Raw genomic sequence first — 12,080 nt, 5'->3', positions numbered from 1 at the left:
CCCATTGAAATCAATGATGTGGGTGAAAACGCAACCAAAATGCACTTGGACTGCATTTTTGTTGCGTTGGTATGCTTTTTGGACAAACAAAACGCAGGTCTTTTCAGTCTCTCTCTGTCAATGTCGGTCAATCTCTCTCTGTCTCGCTATCCGTCAGTCGGTTTCTCCCCCCTCTATCATACTCACTGATCCCCGATCACCAGCGCAGCGCTGCACAGCTGTCACAAAGCTCCAGCTAATTTTCCTATTTTGAAAATGCCAGCCGCTCATTATTCCATCTCAAATTCCCTGCTTTCCCCACCCACCGGCGCCTATGATTTGTTGCAGTCAGACACGGCCCCACGCTGAGTGACAGCTGTCTCACTTGAACCAATCACAGCCGCCGGTGGGCGAGTCTATATCATGCAGTAAAATAAATAATTAATAATTTTAAGAAAACGACGTGCGGTCCCCCCCAATTTTGATACCAGCCAGGGTAAAGCCACATGGCTGAAGGCTGGTATTCACAGGATAGGGAGCTCCACATTATCAACAATATCAGCAAGCAGCCGCGCGGAATTGCCACATCCATTAGATGCGACAGTCCCGGGACTCTATCCGGCTCATCCTGAATTGCCCTGGTGTGGTGGCAATCGGGGTAATGAGGAGTTAATGGCAGCCCATAGCTGCCACTAAGTCCTAGGTTAATCATGGCAGGCGTCTCCCCGAGATACCTTCCATGATTAACCTGTAAGTTAAAGAAAATAAACACATACACCCGAAAAAATGCTTTATTTGGAATAAAAGACAAAAAACCACACTCTTTCACCACTTTATTAATCCCCAAATACCCCTCCAGGTCCGACGTAATCCACACGAGGTCCCGCGACGCATCCAGCTCTGCTACATGAAGCTGACAGGAGCGGCCACAGACCATGACCGCTCTCTGTCAGCTCCACACAGCAACTGAAGTGAGTCGCGCTATCAGCGATGACATCACTCAGGTTACCCGCGGCCACCGCTGCGCGATCAGTAATGACGATCAGGTGAGTTGCGGTCTCGGGTGGAGGACTCCAGGTGGCCGCAGGTAACCTGAGTGACGGTGTCGCGGGCGGAGGAGGGGACGCTGCGCTCACCACACTTGGGTCCGGCGCTGCTGCTGCTGCTGCTCGGTGGCTCGAGCGGTGGGCCAGATCCGGGGACTCGAGCGGCGCTCCTCGCCCGTGAGTGAAAGAGGATAATTTGGGTTTTGGGGATGTAGTCCGTGACGCCACCCACGGTTTGTGGTGATAATGGGACACCACCGCTGCTCTGGACGGGGATCCCTGGAGTGATGACAGGGAGTAGCCGAGATGTTTCTCTCCCCTCCGTGGGTAGGGGGAATTTTGGTGGTCCCGGGGCCCGATGATGTTGACTTAAAGGTGGATGGCGGGGTTTGGCGAGGTGCAGGGTCGCGGGGGCAGCGCGGTGCCAGACGGCACGGTGGTACTCACTCAGCCAGTAACATACACGGAGTCTCTGGTAAAACAGACGGCTGGATGGACGGGTCCCACAGGCGGCTGATCACTCCCGGTAGGTTGGCGGTGACTGTCTCTCCCTGCACCTTTGTTGTGTTTTCGGCCCCGATGGCTTCCCACCGGTAGCCCGCTCCCCAGTGGTGTGTTTGCCAGAGGAGCCCCTTTTTGCCCGCAGATGCTGGCCCTGGGAACTCTAGCTGTGGCGGTAGCTGTATTTCCCTTCACGGTTGAGCGGTTGCCTTCAATCGGATCTTTACTGCTGGGAAACCCCGGAGGTTCCCGTCGCTGACGGATTTGACCGGTTTAACGGCGACTCCAAGCCTGGTCGGGGTCCGTAGGCCATTCCGGATGGTGCTGGCTTCTCTTCGCTCCCCGATCCGGTACCGGCGGGCAACCGCCCGTCCCCGGTCCTTACGGTTGTGCGCCTCTCCTGCAGACGGTCACCACCGTCTGCCAACCTTGCTCTCAGGTGCCTGGGCCACGTACCCGGATACGGTCACTCTACTCCAGCTCCTCAACTACTACCTCCTCCTTCACTTTCCCTCACCGAACTCTCTCTCTCTCCTTTTCCCGCCTCCAGGACTGTGAACTCCTCGGTGGGTGGAGACATCAGCCCCTGGAGGGAGGCAACAAGGATTTGTGTCTGACTTTGATGTTCCTAATCGGGGTGTGGGGTGTGTTGTTGCAGTACCTGTGATGTCCTGGCTTGTCCAGGGCGCCACATTCCCCCTTGGTTAAACGCAGACCGTCCGCGGGCTGCCCGTCCATCACCGGTTTTATTTTTATTTTTTAACTGAAAAGGTAGAAAAACGGTAAAACATAGAAAACACAAGCATTTTATAAAACTTCCCTTACGGGAGGCACTTCCTTAAACGTTACTAAACGACAGTCAAGTTTATTAAACATACGGCTTCCGCTCTCCCCCTGCCCAAACAACCTGGCCCTGATGCTGCCCCTAAGAAGTGGGTAGCACCCCTTGCCCCAGTCCAGAACCAAATTGCCCGAGCGGGTACGGTCCCTTTCAGGGGACCCACGTCCATGGGGGACCCCTGACCCCCGGAGGATGGCCACCGGTCCAGGTGGTGGCCGGGCCCCAGCTTACTCCACTGCGGGCCCTCCCTCCAATCTGCCTCTCCGGAGGCGGTAACGGTATTAGCCAACATTTTTTTATTTACACGCCACTAGTTTGTGGTTGCCCTGCAAGTTCTCGGGCTTGTCTGTAAGCAGTTTCTTATGCAACGGTGCAGAAAGTCCCAACGGGGACTAGTTGCCGGCAACGGCCGGTTCAATCACGGTGCTAATCTGGTCACAGTTCGGTTGATTACTTGCTCTTATCATTTGGTTACATACTTATACATTCAAGAACATCACACCCCTAAATGTTAGTCTCCCTGTACCTAAGCGGGGGTCGACCTAGGTTGGTACGTGTGGACCTACGGGGACCAAGGTTGGTGGTGGTAGGCAGTGGGGCAGAGGACACAGCTAGTTCCTCCCCCCGGCTATCGTGTGGCGCAGGCAGAGGCATAGGGGAGCTGGGTACAGGCACATCCCTGGGCGCTGGGGCATTAACGGCCACTTCCATCTCTTTTTCCTCCACGGGTTGTGGGAACAGTATTACTGAAAGGATCACTGCGCCGTTCTGGGTTGGCCAATCGGCCGGGAAATCGCCCATCATGGTGTGGATTACCCCTTTCTCCTTCCCCTCAGCCAGTTGAGTGGTCGGGGCTTCAGCTGCCGTCCTCAATGGTGGGTGACACCTCTTCAGGTGATCTCGGGAAACCGTGGCCAAAGTCTTCCCCTGGTCACGGCTGATCTGGTAGGCTTTTCCCAATTGGTGGGTTGTATTACATACGGGGCCTCCTCCCATTGATCGTCTAGCTTATGAGACATTCGCTTTCGCTTCAAGACGACATCTCCGGGCAGAAAGGGACCTGCAGGCGCCTTTTTGTTGAAGCACTGCTCCTGCTGCTTCCGAGTCCGGCACAAATTCTTTTCCACATAGTCCTGGACCCGTCGGTACTGTGCTCTTCGTCGGGTGTCCCACCCCGCGGTCGAAGGGAGCGCTTCCGGGGCCTCCAACCCCATCTCCAGGTCCACTGGCAGTCGACCGGGCCGAGCTCTCATCAGGTACGCCGGTGTGCACTTCGTAGAGCTGGAAGGGATGTTGCTGTACATATCGACCAGGTCAGGTAGTTTCTCTGGCCATAGGTTCCGCTCCTCCAGCGGCAACGTCTTGAGGAGGTTCAGGATCTTTTCGCACATGCCATTGGTTTGGGCGTGGTAAGGTGTGGTCCGAATTTTCTTGCAACCGTACAACTGGCAGAATTCTTGCAACACCTCCGCTTCAAAGGCTGGGCCCTGGTCGGTAAGCACCTTCTCTGGGTATCCATACGGCTGACAGAAATAGGCCTGGAATGCTCTAGCGGCGGTACGGCCGGTCAGATCCCTGACTGGGACAACCACCATAAATCTTGAATAGTGGTCCACAATGGTTAGGGCATAAGTATACCCACTTCGACTAGGGTTGAGCTTCACATGGTCAAGGACCACCAGCTCCAGCGGTACATGCGTAACGATTGGGCGTAGAGGGGCCTTCTGGCTGGCCTCATCCCTTCTTCTCAGTGCGCAGGGGCCGCATTCCCGGCACCAGGCCTCCACAGATTCCCGCATCCCACTCCAATAGAACCGCTCCCTTAACAGCATTTCCAGCTTCTTCCACCCGAAGTGTCCGGCACCGTCATGGCATGCCCGTAGGACAGTGGGCACGTTAGCCTGAGGAATCTGGCGAATCTTCTCATGGGTCTTCGAATTGATCAACTCCCGATACAGCTTCCCTTGGTGCAGGTATAGTCGGGTTCGTTCCCGCCACAAGTGTTGGGCCTCGGCAGGGGCAGCAGGGTCCATCCCAGCAGAGCCCTGTTCCACCAAGGTCTTGACCAAGCGGACAGTGGGTGCCTAATCCTGAGCTTCTTGCCATTCCTCACTGGGCTGCGGGTCCAGGTTCACCTGTTGTTGATGGACACGCAACTACTCAACTGGCGGCCGGTGAAACGCAGGCAACTCGATCTCTTCAAGGTCATCATCATCCAGCCCCTCTTCTGTCAGGTGGGGCATCCGGGAGAGTGCATCGGCATTAGCATTTGTACGGCCGGCCCGGTATTTGATGGTGAAGTCGTAATTGGCCAGCCTGGCCACCCACCGCTGCTCCAGTGCACCCAGCTTAGCTGTATCCAGATGGTTTAGTGGGTTATTGTCCGTGTAAGCAGTGAACTTGGCCGATGCTAGGTAATGGCGGAACCGCTCGGTGATAGCCCACACCAGTGCTAGAAGCTCGAGCTTGAAGGAGCTGTAATTCTCAGGATTCCTTTCTGTAGGTCGGAGTTTTCGGCTGGCATAAGCGATCACCCTTTCCTGCCGTCTTGATTCTGGGCCAATACCACCCCCAAGCCCACATTGCTGGCATACTGAAAAGGGAAGCTCTGCGTCACTGATTAGTAGGTGCTCTAGGGTAAAATATGTCCATAGAAAAAAGATAACCCCGGCACACTACAACTCCCAGAAAAAGGCAACATGCAAAATTTGTATGCAAAAAAATTTTTTTATTAATACAGTAACCTCTTGGGTGTTATTCAGAAAAAATGAATATGGTCCAACATACATGGACGTTTCGGCCACAGGCCTTCGTCAACATGGACTATTATCGTGCAAACTCAAATGCATGTAGACACTCAATTTAAGAGGCTAGTAGTAATGGGGATGAATCAAATCTCCTATGTATTTTACTGAGTAGGTTCATATATCCCCAATCTAGGCAACATTAATCATCAGGTGTACTATTAGCACAGGAATTCTGTGTAGGGTATATTGGTAAATGTGCTATATAGACAGACCCTATATGTAAGACGCCAAAAAAAGAAGAACAGCGTGCGTTGGGTCAGATAGCACAAGCACGTAATCTTAAGGTAACGTTTGAATTGAATCCTGTCTCCAAATGGATGGAACTGCTAGGAAGCAGAAAAATAAGCAGCAGTCTTTACACAGAACGCACGTCCAGCGACGGTTTAGTCCTGATATTTTACACCTCCGGTGCTACCGGTTCCAATCCTCCCACTTTGCAGGACATTATAGAACTATCAAATAGACACAGAGCAGGCTCGCTTAATAGTGGCAACATTTTTCTTTTTCTTATTTTTCTGCTTCCTAGCAGTTCCATCCATGTTGGACCATATTCATTTTTTCTGAATAACACCCAAGAGGTTACTGTATTAATAAAAACATTTTTTTGCATACAAATTTTGCATGTTGCCTTTTTCTGGGAGTTGTAGTGTGCCGGAGTTATCTTTTTTCTATGCACATTGCTGGCATAGGTATAAAGGATGAATGGGAGGCTGTAGTCGGGGTACGCTAGGATTTCTTCCCCGGTCAACGCCACCTTCAGTTGGCGGAAGGACTCTTCATGCTTTTTCTCCCATGTCAACGAAGTCCCAGTAGGCCTACCACCCTTGGTCTGTCCCACGAGGAGGTCTTGCATGGGGGCAGCCATTTTCGTGTACCCTTTGATGAAGCGGCGGTAGTAGCTCACCAGGCCCAGGAACTGTCTCACCTCCCTCACCGTAGTCGGTCTCGGCCAGTCCCGTATGGCAGTGATCTTTTCCGGGTCTGGGGCGACGCCTTCCGCGCCCACCACATGTCCGAGGTACTGTACCCTGGGCTTCAACAGGTGACACTTGGAGGGTTTCAGTTTCATGCCATACTTGGCAAGAGACGCGAACACCTCAGCTTGGTGCTCTAGGTGGGCTTCATACGTCTGTGAGTACACGATTACATCGTCCAGGTACAGTAAGACAGTCTCAAAATTTAGATGTCCCAGACAGCATTCCATCAGCCGTTGGAAGGTTCCAGGGGTGTTGCACAGCCCAAACGGCATGCTGTTGAACTCACAGAGCCCCATGGGGGTAGCGAAGGCGGTCTTTTCACGGTCTTCGGGTGCCACGGCCACCTGCCAGTATCCGCTGGTGAGGTCAAGGGTAGAAAAGTAGTTAGCGGTTCTCAGCGTGGCCAGAGATTCTTCAATACGGGGCAGAGGATAGGCATCTTTATGCGTTATCTGGTTGATCTTCCGGTAATCCACACACATCCTCATTGTGCCATCCTTTTTCTTGACCAGCACCAGCGGAGCCACCCAGGGACTGCAGCTATCCCGAATGACCCCCGCCTCTTTCATGTTTTTCAACATGTCTTTGGCGCATTGATAGTGTGCGGGCGGGATAAGTCTATACCTCTCTTTAATAGGGGGGTGCCTGCCAGTGGGTATGTAGTGCTGGACCCTTTTAATCTGCCCAAAGTCTAGCGGGTGTTTGCTGAAAACTTGCTCGTATTCTTGCACTACCCGGTATACCCCGTCCCTGTGATGTGTGGGGGTATCGTCAGTGCCTACATGCAGCTCTCGACACCACTCACCTAACTGTGCAGGGGGCGTGTGGTGACTGGCGGAGGGCGAGGAGGTCGGGGAGATTGCCTCTTGAATGGTGTGGGGATCCAGGGTTAGCAGCTTGGCGAGGGTGGCGTACCGGGGAAGCCTAACCTCCTTTTCCCCACAATTTAATACTCTCACGGGCACTCTCCCCTTCTTAACATCTACCACTCCCCGGGCGGCCATTACAGTGGGCCTGTGTTCGGAGGGCATGGGCTATACCATGGCTGGGTAATCACGTCCCTGGGGACCTACCGCTGCTCTACACCAGATCATCATTTCGCTCCGGGGGGGCACAGTTAAAGGGGCCACATCCATCACTCTCACTCCTCCAATCTCTCCTCCCGCAGAGTTCACTTGCTGCCGGTACATCAAGGCCCGAATCTCTCGCTGCACAGCCCTCTGTCGGCCTCCCGCTGCAGTGGCGGCCAGCTGTTGTAGTAGGGTCAGCACCTCACTCATGCAATGCTCCATTACATTCGTTCCTAGCACCACCTTTGGATCATGATCGCTGGGGTCATTCATTATCACAACCATCCCTTTGTGTTGTAGCTCGGTCCGCCCCACAGTCATAGCCACATGTTTGTACCCCACTTGGGTCAAGGGGAGGCCATCAGCGGCGATCAATGTCATGCTGCCGTCTGGAGGGGCAAGTTCATCCTCCACCCAATACCGTTGATACAGTGTATATGGCATCGTGGTTACCTGAGATCCAGTGTCCAGGAGCACCATCAGCGGGACGCCGTCCAAAGCCAGAGGGATGATGTGGCGGGCCCCGATGAACCGGTCCCGCCAGTCGGGGGGGCCACTGGGTTCTATTCCTGAGGATTGGCCCTTGGCCCCAGGGGTTGTTCGTTTAATGGACACCGTCGGGAGTAGTGACTGGGCTTGCTGCACTTGTAACAGATCGGAGGTCCATACTGTGGGTCAGTAGCCCTTCTCCGATGCATCCAGGGGACATCTTCTGGGCGGTCGGCGAGCTGTACCCCCCCAGGGGCCTGGACCTCGTTGGAGGCTGAAGTGCGGCGAGGATCTTGGCGAGGTCTCCATCCATACGACGGACTTGGGCAGCCAGTTCCTCCATCATTCCGCCAGAATTCGCAGGCGCTGCAGGAGTTGGGGGAGAAGGGGCTATCACGATGGGAGCCGTCTCAGCCGGCCACGGGGCCGCTCCAGGGACATCGGACGCCAGGGGCTGCAGAGCCTTAATGGCCCGTTCTTTCAACACGGCAAAGTCCACATCAGGGTGCTCTAAGGCCCACAGCCGAAGCTGTTTGCAGTCCTCCGGGGATCTCATCCCCTGCACAAACTGCTCTACCAGCATTTTGTTACTGTCAGCATCATTGATGGTATCCACCCGCTTCAGCGTCCGGAGGGAAGTTTGCAGATGCAGGGCATAGTCTCTGATACTGTCGGTAGGTCGCTGTCGGCATTGGTAAAACTGCATTCGCAGCTCAGCCCCGGTGCGAGTCTCAAAGGCAATCTGTAGCTTTTCGAAGATAGTGGCCACGGAGGACCGGTCCCCCTCGGCCCAGGTCTCCGTCTCCTGCTCAGCTGCGCCGGTTAGCTGCCCCAGCACCACCGCTGCATGCTGCTTATCAGTCAGGGGGTACAGTTCTAAGAGCAAGCTAAGCTTCTTCCGGAAGACCTGCAAGGTATCAGGTTTCCCCTCGTACTGCGGCAGCCAGGTAGCTCCGGGCACATAGGGCAAGGAGAACGGCATCACCTGAGCAAGGGCGGGGGCCGCAGCCCCTCCCGCTCCTGCAGCCAGAGCACGGCCGGGCCCATTTCCATCTACCGGCACGTCTGCGGCTACGTCCACCGCTCCTCCAGCAGCTCCGTCGCAGACATCTTGTTTCCGTCCCCCCTTGCTTTCCGGCACCTCCTCTTCAGGGGCTTCTGAAAATTTTCGTACGGACACCTCCGGCGGGACACAAGGCGCACTTCTACCAGGCGGTAGAACGGTAAGATCCTGTTCGTGACGCCAAGTTGTCGCAGGCGGAGGAGGGGACGCTGCGCTCACCACACTCGGGTCCGGCGCTGCTGCTGCTGCTCGGTGGCTCGAGCGGTGGGCCGGATCCGGGGACTCGAGCGGCGCTCCTCGCCCGTGAATGAAAGGGGATCATTTGGGTTTTGCGGATAGAGTCCGTGACGCCACCCACGGTTTGTGGTGATAATGGGACACCACCGCTGCTCTGGACGGGGATCCCGGGAGCGATGACAGGGAGCAGCCGAGATGTTTCTCTCCCCTCCGTGGGTAGGGGGAATTTTGGTGGTCCCGGGGCCCGATGATGTTGACTTAAAAAGTTGGATGACAGGGTTTGGCGAGGTGCAGGGTCGCGGGGGCAGCGCGGTGCCAGACGGCACGGTGGTACTCACTCAGCCAGTAACATACACGGAGTGTCTGGTAAAACAGACGGCTGGATGGACGTGTCCCACAGGCGGCTGCGGTGATCACTCCCGGTAGGTTGGCGGTGACTGTCTCTCCCTGCACCTTTGTTGTGTTTTCGGCCCCGATGGCTTCCCACCGGTAGCCCGCTCCCCAGCGGTGTGTTTGCCAGAGGAGCCCTTTTTTGCCCGCAGGCGCTGGCCCTGGGAACTCTAGCTGTGGCGGTAGCTGTATTTCCCTTCACGGTTGAGCGGTTGCCTTCAATCGGGTCTTTACTGCTGGGAAACCCTGGAGGTTCCCGTCGCTGACGGATTTGACCGGTTTAACGGCGACTCCAAGCCTGGTCGGGGTCTGTAGGCCCTGCCGGATGGCGCTGGCTTTTCTTCGCTCCCCGATCCGGTACCGGCGGGCCACCGCCCATTCCCAGTCCTTACGGTTGTGCGTCAATCGGCCTCTCCTGCAGGCGGTCACCACCGTCTGCCAACCTTGCTCTCAGGTGCCCGGGTCACGTACCCGGACACAGTCACTCTGCTCCAGCTCCTCAACTACTACCTCCTCCTTCACTTTCCCTCACCGAACTCTCTCTCTCCTTTTCCCACCTCCAGGACTGTGAACTCATCAGTGGGTGGAGCCAACCGCCTGGCTCCGCCCCACCTGGTGTGGACATCAGCCCCTGGAGGGAGGCAACAAGGATTTGTATCTGACTTTGATGTTCCTAACCGGGGTGTGGGGTGTGTTGTTGCAGTACCTGTGACGTCCTGGCTTGTCCAGGGCGCCACATTGGCATTGCTGAACGCGCTGCTCACTTCAGCCACTCAGCAGTCACCAGAGAGTCCTTCACGGGTGACCGCTAATCAGGACGCAACACACAGACAGAGCCAGGGGATGACAATGAAGTCGGGTGAAGTTCATCCGAGTTCATTCTCATCGTGCAACTCTGTCTATGTATGCTGTCAGCGGACATGTAACAGAGCTGAATTGCCGGGGGAACGTACTGTCAAAAATGCACCCAAAACGCATAGAAATGCATCCAAAATGCATGCGCTTTGGATGCATTTTTTTTTGACAAACGCAGTGTTTACATTTGTCCAGTCTGCCAGAGGGTGTGTTCTTGTCCGCACTGTACAGAACGCAACGTTCACACATACCCTAACTGTGGTTTAAATACACTGTGGTGCTCAGAAGTAAGAGGGGCACTTGGATTTGGGAGCATAGATTTTACTGGATTTGTTTTTGGGGGTAGTCAGCGTTTTTCCAGAGCTTTTGTGCTATTAATAACATGGAATCCCTGTTTATTTGGGCTAACAGATGACAGACCTGAGTGGGGACTTGGGTTTTTGTGGGTTGAGTTGAATGGTATTTGGTGGCGATTTTGGTTCAGAACATTTTGGATCAGTTCAATTTGTCCTGTGCTTTACGCTGAGCACATACATCTGCGTTTCCATCTACATCTTACGTGATTCAGGTGAAACCCGCGACAGATCCATGCACTTATGAGGCAGCAGAGTTACCCTGGACTCCGTTCGGCCTCAGTTCAGTGGTGTCCATCTTTTCAAAAGAAAACTGTTGATGACTGCATCTTTGTGCACGCCTACAAAAAGGTGTAAAAAGATGGACACTGTCGGACCACATTCCAGACGTGAGGTCAAAGTGACTCCTTCTGCCTCATTACAGTGAATTTTTTGTTGGGAAATTTGTCTAAATAACGTTTTCCATATGTAATCCCTGGTGTAAGCGCTCAGCGTAGAGTGCAGGATAAATGTGATCCTTGCCTTACTGCAATCTTTGAGAGGCAGAATAAACAAATCAACAGCAAGTGAAGAATTGGCTTTATTACAATATTTTCCGCTGTTCACTGTGTATTATAAGTGATTTGGTGCCTTTATTTCTTAGGTCAGTATGATTACAGCGTTACAACAATGCCAGATTTCTATAGGTTTTTTTTGTTTTAGCTAAAAACGCTTTTTTTTTTTACAAAATAAAGGTTTTTTTGCATCACCAAATTTTGAAGGCTATAGTTTTATATTATTTTTATGTTGAAAGACTCATGTGAGGGCATGTGTTTTGTGGGATGAGTTAGAGGTTTTACTGGTACCATATTGAGCCACATGATATTTTTTTTATTGGTATTTCTTTTTTTGTGAGGCAGAATCAGGAAGAAACAGCAGTATAGGATTTTTTTTTTTTTTACGTCGTTCACCGTGTTGTAAAAGTGATAAAACAGCTTGCCGTAGCTCGGTGACCTGGAGGCCATAATGGCCATAATCGGGCCCCCATGATCACATCACGGGAGTCTTATTCGCTTGGGGGAGGGAGAACATTCCCTCACCCAGCCCCTAAATGTTGCGATCACTATTGATCACAGCATTTAGGGGGTTAAACAGTCAGGGTGCGGGCACCATTCCTGGCTGTGAGAGTCAGGTCTCGGCTGTCAGATAAGCCGACATCACAGTGGCGATCACACAGGTACAGCGCCCCAGCCCCTACAATCACCATGTATCCAGCGCTTCATCAGTTAGGAACCCCTATCTGACCATGACAAACTGGGTACATCGTATGTCGGTAAAGGGTTAATGTACTGATGGTGGTTCTGGTGATGTATTCATGTAAGTACCCCTTTAGAAATATTTGCGGCCCTTGAGATTGGTTCAGTATGGCAATGTGGCCCTTAGACCAAAACATGTTGTGCACCCCTGCTTTTTGCTCTTCTGCTGAAATGTAG

This window comes from Anomaloglossus baeobatrachus, chromosome 1 (assembly GCF_048569485.1).
Source record: "Anomaloglossus baeobatrachus isolate aAnoBae1 chromosome 1, aAnoBae1.hap1, whole genome shotgun sequence".
Lineage (NCBI taxonomy): Eukaryota > Metazoa > Chordata > Amphibia > Anura > Aromobatidae > Anomaloglossus > Anomaloglossus baeobatrachus.
The sequence above is the reverse complement of the archived record's forward strand: the minus strand, read 5'-3'. Positions refer to the sequence as shown.